Here is a 6,650-nt window from a genome sequence, read left to right as displayed (position 1 = left end):
CTCAGACCTGGCCCACTTGGCCAGAGAATTGTGTTTTGCAAAACATGAGACCTGATTGGCTCTGTGGGCACTCTGGGTACCCTTCCACCAGAACAACTGCACATTAGGCATCTTCATCCTTGGTGAGAGACCCCTGCCTCCCAATTGCAATCCCTGCGGCTCCTTTATGGAGCCCATTCCCCATCCCGCACACTGAGATTCAGACCTATAGAGCTCTGTCACTGCACTTGTTTAATGATCACCCCCCACTTATGAACGTAAACTCTGAAGAGGCAACACCTTTGGTTTATTCATCCGTGTTTTCAGGGTCTGGTTCAGTACCTGAAGTCTATTCTATGGGGTTCCCAATGCTCTTGCTGCAAAAATAGTGAACTAATTCTCCTCAGTGAAAACTTTCGGTGCTTGCTTAGCAGAAAGCCTGGAGTACTGAGCAACAGTGAAGCGAATGGGGGTAAAGACAGAACCCGGTGTGGCTGGGGACATGCCATTTCTATGCCTAGCTCCTTATGTGCTCTCCCACACCCACACTCCTCATCTTCCCATTTCTCAGGGAGATTATCCCCCAGGGAGGCATGGAAAGGTGCAAACCTGGATGGGCCCTCAGGGGTCTTTTTTTACACACTCCTCTTTTTATGGAAATAAACATTACTACTACCCAGGTTCTCTTTCTTTGAACTTCAGCATTTTCCTTTCACAGCTGAGACTCAAGCCTTGGCCTCACATTAGAAAGCCAACACGTCTGATGGAAGCCAGGAGCTTCCTGGAGCCAGCAGACTGCTGTCCTTGGCAGCATAGATAACAAAGAGGCCCCACGAGTGCACTTGTGAATTGCCCTTCCTGGAACAGGGGGCCCTTTGCTTAATTGACACCCTAGAAGAAACACTGTGACACGCCTGTCACTGCCGCCTTGTCACCCTCCCGCCTCAAGGAACTCATACTGAGGTTTCATGAATCTCAGGGGAGAAACTCTACTTCACCCCGCTGGCTACCGAAGCCTCATAACCTCAGTTAGAATCAGAAGCTGAGCTCTCTCAAAGCTATCCTTGACCTTCATTATGCAAGGAGGAGAAGAATGAAATGAGATATTGATTGGAATGGCTATAGAAACTGCCTCCGGGAACAAAATTAATATTAATATGATTAATTTGCCTGTTTACCTGATGATTTTAAATATTTCTGTCTGGAGGGAATACACTTCTCTAGATCATTTTCCAGCTCAACTCTATGTATGCACCTAGCAGGAAATTTAGCTGATCACACTAATTTATTTTAATTAAAATTCTCCTTGGGCCTATTACTCAGAAACATACCCTCTCGCCCTAAAATCTATCTAATTATCACAAGAGCATTTTGCCTGCCTTGCCTGCCTGTATCTCCCTTCAGGTATTATTCATACAGATCCTGGTACTATGAAACTTTCACAAAGTGAAGGCACAATTGAAGTAATAGAGAACACCTAAAGACCTATATTTTCTCATCTTTTGCCTTAACCAGTTTGGCTCAGTGGATAGAGTGTCAGCCTGTAGACTCAAGGGTCCCAGGTTCGATTCCAGTCAGGGGCATGTACCTTGGTTGCAGGCACATCCCCAGTGGGGGATGTGCAGGAGGCAGCTGAATCGATGTTTCTCTCTCATCGATGTTTCTAACTCTCTATCCCTCTCCCTTTCTCTCTGTAAAAAAAATCAATAAAATACATTTAAAAAAAACAACAACTATATTTTCTCATCTTTACTAGAGCAAATTTGATACCATAAATTAATATAAATCATTGAAATAAATAGCACATTTGAATTGAACAAAATCATATTTTTAGAAATATACAACTTGGGGTGGTGAACACACAATATACAGATGATGTATTATAGAATGTACACCTGAAACCCATATAATTTTTTAAAATATATTTTTACTTATTTCAGAGAGGAAGGGGTAGGGAAAGAGAGATAGAAACATCAATGATGAGAGAGAATCATTTATTACAGTAGTTGCCTCCTGCACACCCCACACGGGGGATTGAGCCTGAAACCCAGGCAGTGCCCTGACTGGGAATCGACCCATGACCTCCTGAGCCACCCTGGCAGGGCTGAAACCTATATAATTTTAATATTTAAAATCATCAGGTAAACCAATGTCACCCAATAAATTCAATAAAAAAATAAAATAAAATGGGCACACATTTTTGATAATTTAATTTGAAAAATAAACATTTATACATATACTAGTACATCACAGACATAGATTGACCCAGATTTGTGCTCTTATTATCACTTATGGTTTGAGATTTCCCTTTTTATCCAAGGTATAATGACAACCCAGCTAATGAACAGTTAAGGATTAGTAAATCCTCATAGCTGTATACCAATAGTCACAAAGACTTTAAATTATGAATGGTTATATTGCAAATAAACAAAACAAAAAATGGCCCAAATTTACTTGCCCAGATCTGTGTAGTAAGAGCTTAAGATTATGCTCCTCACACTTCGTGAGGGTAATAATTCAGACTGTCTAAATGAGGTACCCACAGTGTGTACCTGTAATTAGTTTTCCTATTTGGCACTGGGTGTGGGGGAAGGGGTGGGTGGATTGATGACTCCTTATTTACTTTGTTCAAGAGCTTCTCCTGCAGAGTAGTCACAGGGTCTTTTCCTACTTCTTCATTTGCTAACTCTGTACAAAATTCCATATAGGTCTGTACCTCTGCACTTAGATCAACAATTCTTTTATCATACTAATGTATAAATAAATAAAACAATGTGAATGTCATTGAAATGCTGTATTATTCTTCTTTGACACTGATTTTCAATTACCTAACATTAATTAATGTTTTATAAATGTGTGAATGAGCTTGTGTGGATGAAAAGGGGCCACGTGCTAACCTGACAAGCTCAGGGAAGGCCTGCATGGAGGCCTTGCAAACTCAGGACCTAAAGTAACCACAAAGGATGGTCTGAAATGAAAACTTTTTTTAACTAAAAGCAGTTTATGGTGGGTAGTCATATCCTAGGCCAGTATCTTCCCTGACAAAAGTCAATCTTTACCTTAATTGAGCCTGTCTATTGTCTGTTGCATCTATGATAACATATCATTGGAATGTCAAAGTAATTTTCCTTTTTCCAGACCCCTGAAAAAAGCACCTTTCTGCAGAGACCACAAATCCCCTCATTGTCATTGAGTTTACTGTTGACAGTTAACTATCCTATACCGCCTAAGTAAAAGAAGTGTGTGACTATCACTTTACTTTTTATCCAATCCCAGAGGTTTCCCCGCTTGGCTTTCTCCTGCCTCCCTAATCTATCAGCAATGGATTTCATGCAACCCACATACATCTCCTCTTTTGATTGTAATGTATAAAATAAGGTGCAAAACTGCCATTCTCAGGAGCATTATCTCAATCTGTTGAGATTTTTTTCCCGGCAATTGTCAACAGTTTGGCTCAAATAGACTCACAAAAATTCTTTACAGTTTGAATGTTTATTACATTGATGCTGCTGAAGACAAAAAGTATTTCTATTTTATAGTCTTATATAATACAAGGAGACATTTTTAAAAAGGAAAGGTTAAAAGCACATACATATTATATGATGAACTACATTATTTACCCTACAGGTGGTAGCTACAAGCTATTCTTATCATTTATAATTCATCTTTGTTTATCTTTATGTCTGAAAGAAGATGAACACCCACATTATTTACCCTAGAGGTGGTAGCTACAGACAATTCTTATTAGTTATAATTGATTTTTATATCTTTATGTCTGAAAGAAGATTGATAACATCTTTCATTATACACAGAATGGATTAAAAGTTATTGAAATGTAAGAATCAATAGTATTTTGTCTCTGGTTGGATTTGAAAAGTGGGGCGGGGGACAAACAATTAAACATAACTACGCATTTATGCCTACAGGCCCAGAAAACTGAGCTAGTAGATAGATAGGAAGGTGTGCAAAAAAATTTTTTATTGATTTTAGAGAGAGAAGAAGGAAGAGAGAGATAGAGAAACATCGATCAGCTGCTTCCTGCAATCCGTCTACTGAGGATCGAGACTGAAACCTGGGCATGTTCCCTGACCAGGAATCACACATACAACCTCTCTGTACATGGGATCAACCTCAACTAACTGAGCCACACCTGCCAGGACTGTTCATTCATTCTTTAAATCATTGATTCACTAATTCATTAATCCATTTAACACACCCGCATGGAACAATTTCTGAGGGCAATGCACGGCCTCAGTCACTGAAGAAGCTTTCTACAAGCTCTCCATTTAAGTCTACAATAAAATTGGAAGGAAAGACTTGCGTAATGTGAACCAGTTGAGTAATAATAGAGGGAGTAAGTGATTAGGTTAAGAAATAACTGATTAATGCAGACATGAAACAATAGGAGAATACGAAAATAAGATCATGGTGGTGGTGGGTTATTAGTATTAGACCTGAGTTTTCTGGAAGACATGAAATTAAACTGATCCATGAACTCAATTCACGCCCAGGATTTGTAAAGCATCTAGTGTTATGAGTGCTGTCCCGGGCTAGACGTGGTGAAGGATACCTTACACACTGGAATAGGAGACAGGCATTTATATAGAAATACAAGGTTCTAATGGTTAAGTGTGGGAAGTAAAATACAAGTGAAGAGTCAGTGAATAGTCAATGGGGGGGTGGGAATAAAAATAATGGGGGCAAGAGATGGGAGCATCAGAGCAGGTTTTCATTGAGCTGGAGCGAAACTGCTTATAGGGTGAATTGCTTTTAAGGCACAAACCTTAAAAGAATCATTAGGATTTAGCAGTTACTTATTGACTATAGAGAGGCCGGTTAGGCCAGAGAAATGAAAGAGGAAGAAGAGTGAAAAATAAGAAACAGAAAACTCATCAGGGGAATAGTGGGAGGCAATTTGGGTGAGAAAATGCATGCCAGTGGTTTTGCACCTTCAAGGAAGTGCAAAAGCAATGTGGTAGGTCAGAGTTAAGGTAAGAGACAGAACTTACCTTTGGAAAGGGGAAAACCCAGCTGAGTATGGATATCCAGGCAATTAGTCTGCAACACATCCTCAGCAATTCCCATCATCATGGGGATATTCATTTCCATAGTGCTCTATAAATCCAAACTGCCTCAACCTCCCATTCACCGGGGAACCCCGACCTTCTTGAACCCTCTCAGGGGGTCCCAGGGAACAACACAGCAGTCATCAGAGAGATTCTTCTATCCAACCAATTACCCAGTGTCTAGGTAGACATTTCAAACAGCATGGCCATAGCAGAAGTCTTGATCCATAGCCCCCGCCCCCTGCCCATCACCACCACCAAAATCGTTCTATCAAGCTTCACATCTAAATAAATGGTACCTTCAGATGTTCAATTGATTAGCCAAAAATCTAGGTTTCATTTGTTCCTTTCTGTCTCTCACTCCTGTACTGATAGGTTAGCTGGCTCAAGATTCATATTATATCCTGAAATTGGCCATGTCTCAGAATTTCCACTGCTACAACCACTGTCCACGTGCCCCTCATCTCTCACCTACAACACTGTAACAGCCATTTAGCCCTTCCTTCTCCCATGATCCCTAGGTCTGATGCCAGAGGGACAAGTCCTAGGGGAAGATCATTCAAGCCTAGGGCTCTTGGCTTCACGCAGGACAGAATTCAAGACAAAAGGTTAAAGTGGAAAGCATGTTTTATCAAGCAGAGAGGACAAGCAGGAAAAGCCACTCCATAGACAGAGTAGCTGACTCTCCTCATGAGAGAAAGAAGAGACCCTAACCTCTAGAGGTCAAGTTTATATCTGTTTGTAGTTTCTACAGAAAATAGAATGAGGAAACAAAAACCATTGGGATTAACTTTAACCTTTACAAGGTATATCTTGTGGTCTGTTTTCCCTTTATGGTATGAATAAAAGATAAGGTATGGGTGAGTAGCTATTAATGAACCTTTGCAGGAATTTTCTTTGTCTGGAGGCTCTTCGTGGTCTTGCATCTCAGAGGTCAGCCAAGTTCTGTCAGACAGCACGTAGCAAGCCCCTGCCTTAACTTTGTTTGACTTTAGTTGATTTGTATAGTTCTCATGCCCCTCTCCTACATTAGACCCATTCTCCATCTAGTGGTCAGAGTGATCTTATGAAAATGTCTGTCAGAATGTCTCACTCATTGGAAATCTCCCCCACTAGCCTGGAAGCCAAACTCCTTGTTACGTCTCCAAGTCCAGGAGCCCGATTCATCAATGGCATTGGAACTCCTATGTCACCTCCTCAGAGTCCTCGGCCCAATGGCCCAGCTAAGGCAGCTTTTTAGTCACTGCCTACCACATTACCTTATGCTATCTTCTTAAAATATATATATCATTGATTTCAGAGAGGAAGGGAGAAGGAGAAAGAGATAGAAACATCAATGATGAGAAAGAATCATCGATCGGCTGCCTCCTGCACACCCCACACTGGAGATTGAGCCCTCAACCTGGACATGTGCCCTAACCAGAAATCGAACAGCTGATGTCTTGGTTCTTAGGTCAATGCTCAACCACTGAGCCATACTCAGCTGGGCTTATTATCTTTTTTTTATAGCACATATGGTGCCTGCCATATCGCAAATGTTTTCTTTATTAAAAATTGTTATTAAAATTATATACTTACCCTCACTAGGATGGAAGCTTCTTGAGA

Source organism: Plecotus auritus (genome assembly GCF_963455305.1).
Source record: "Plecotus auritus genome assembly, chromosome: 3".
Lineage (NCBI taxonomy): Eukaryota > Metazoa > Chordata > Mammalia > Chiroptera > Vespertilionidae > Plecotus > Plecotus auritus.
The sequence above is the reverse complement of the archived record's forward strand: the minus strand, read 5'-3'. Positions refer to the sequence as shown.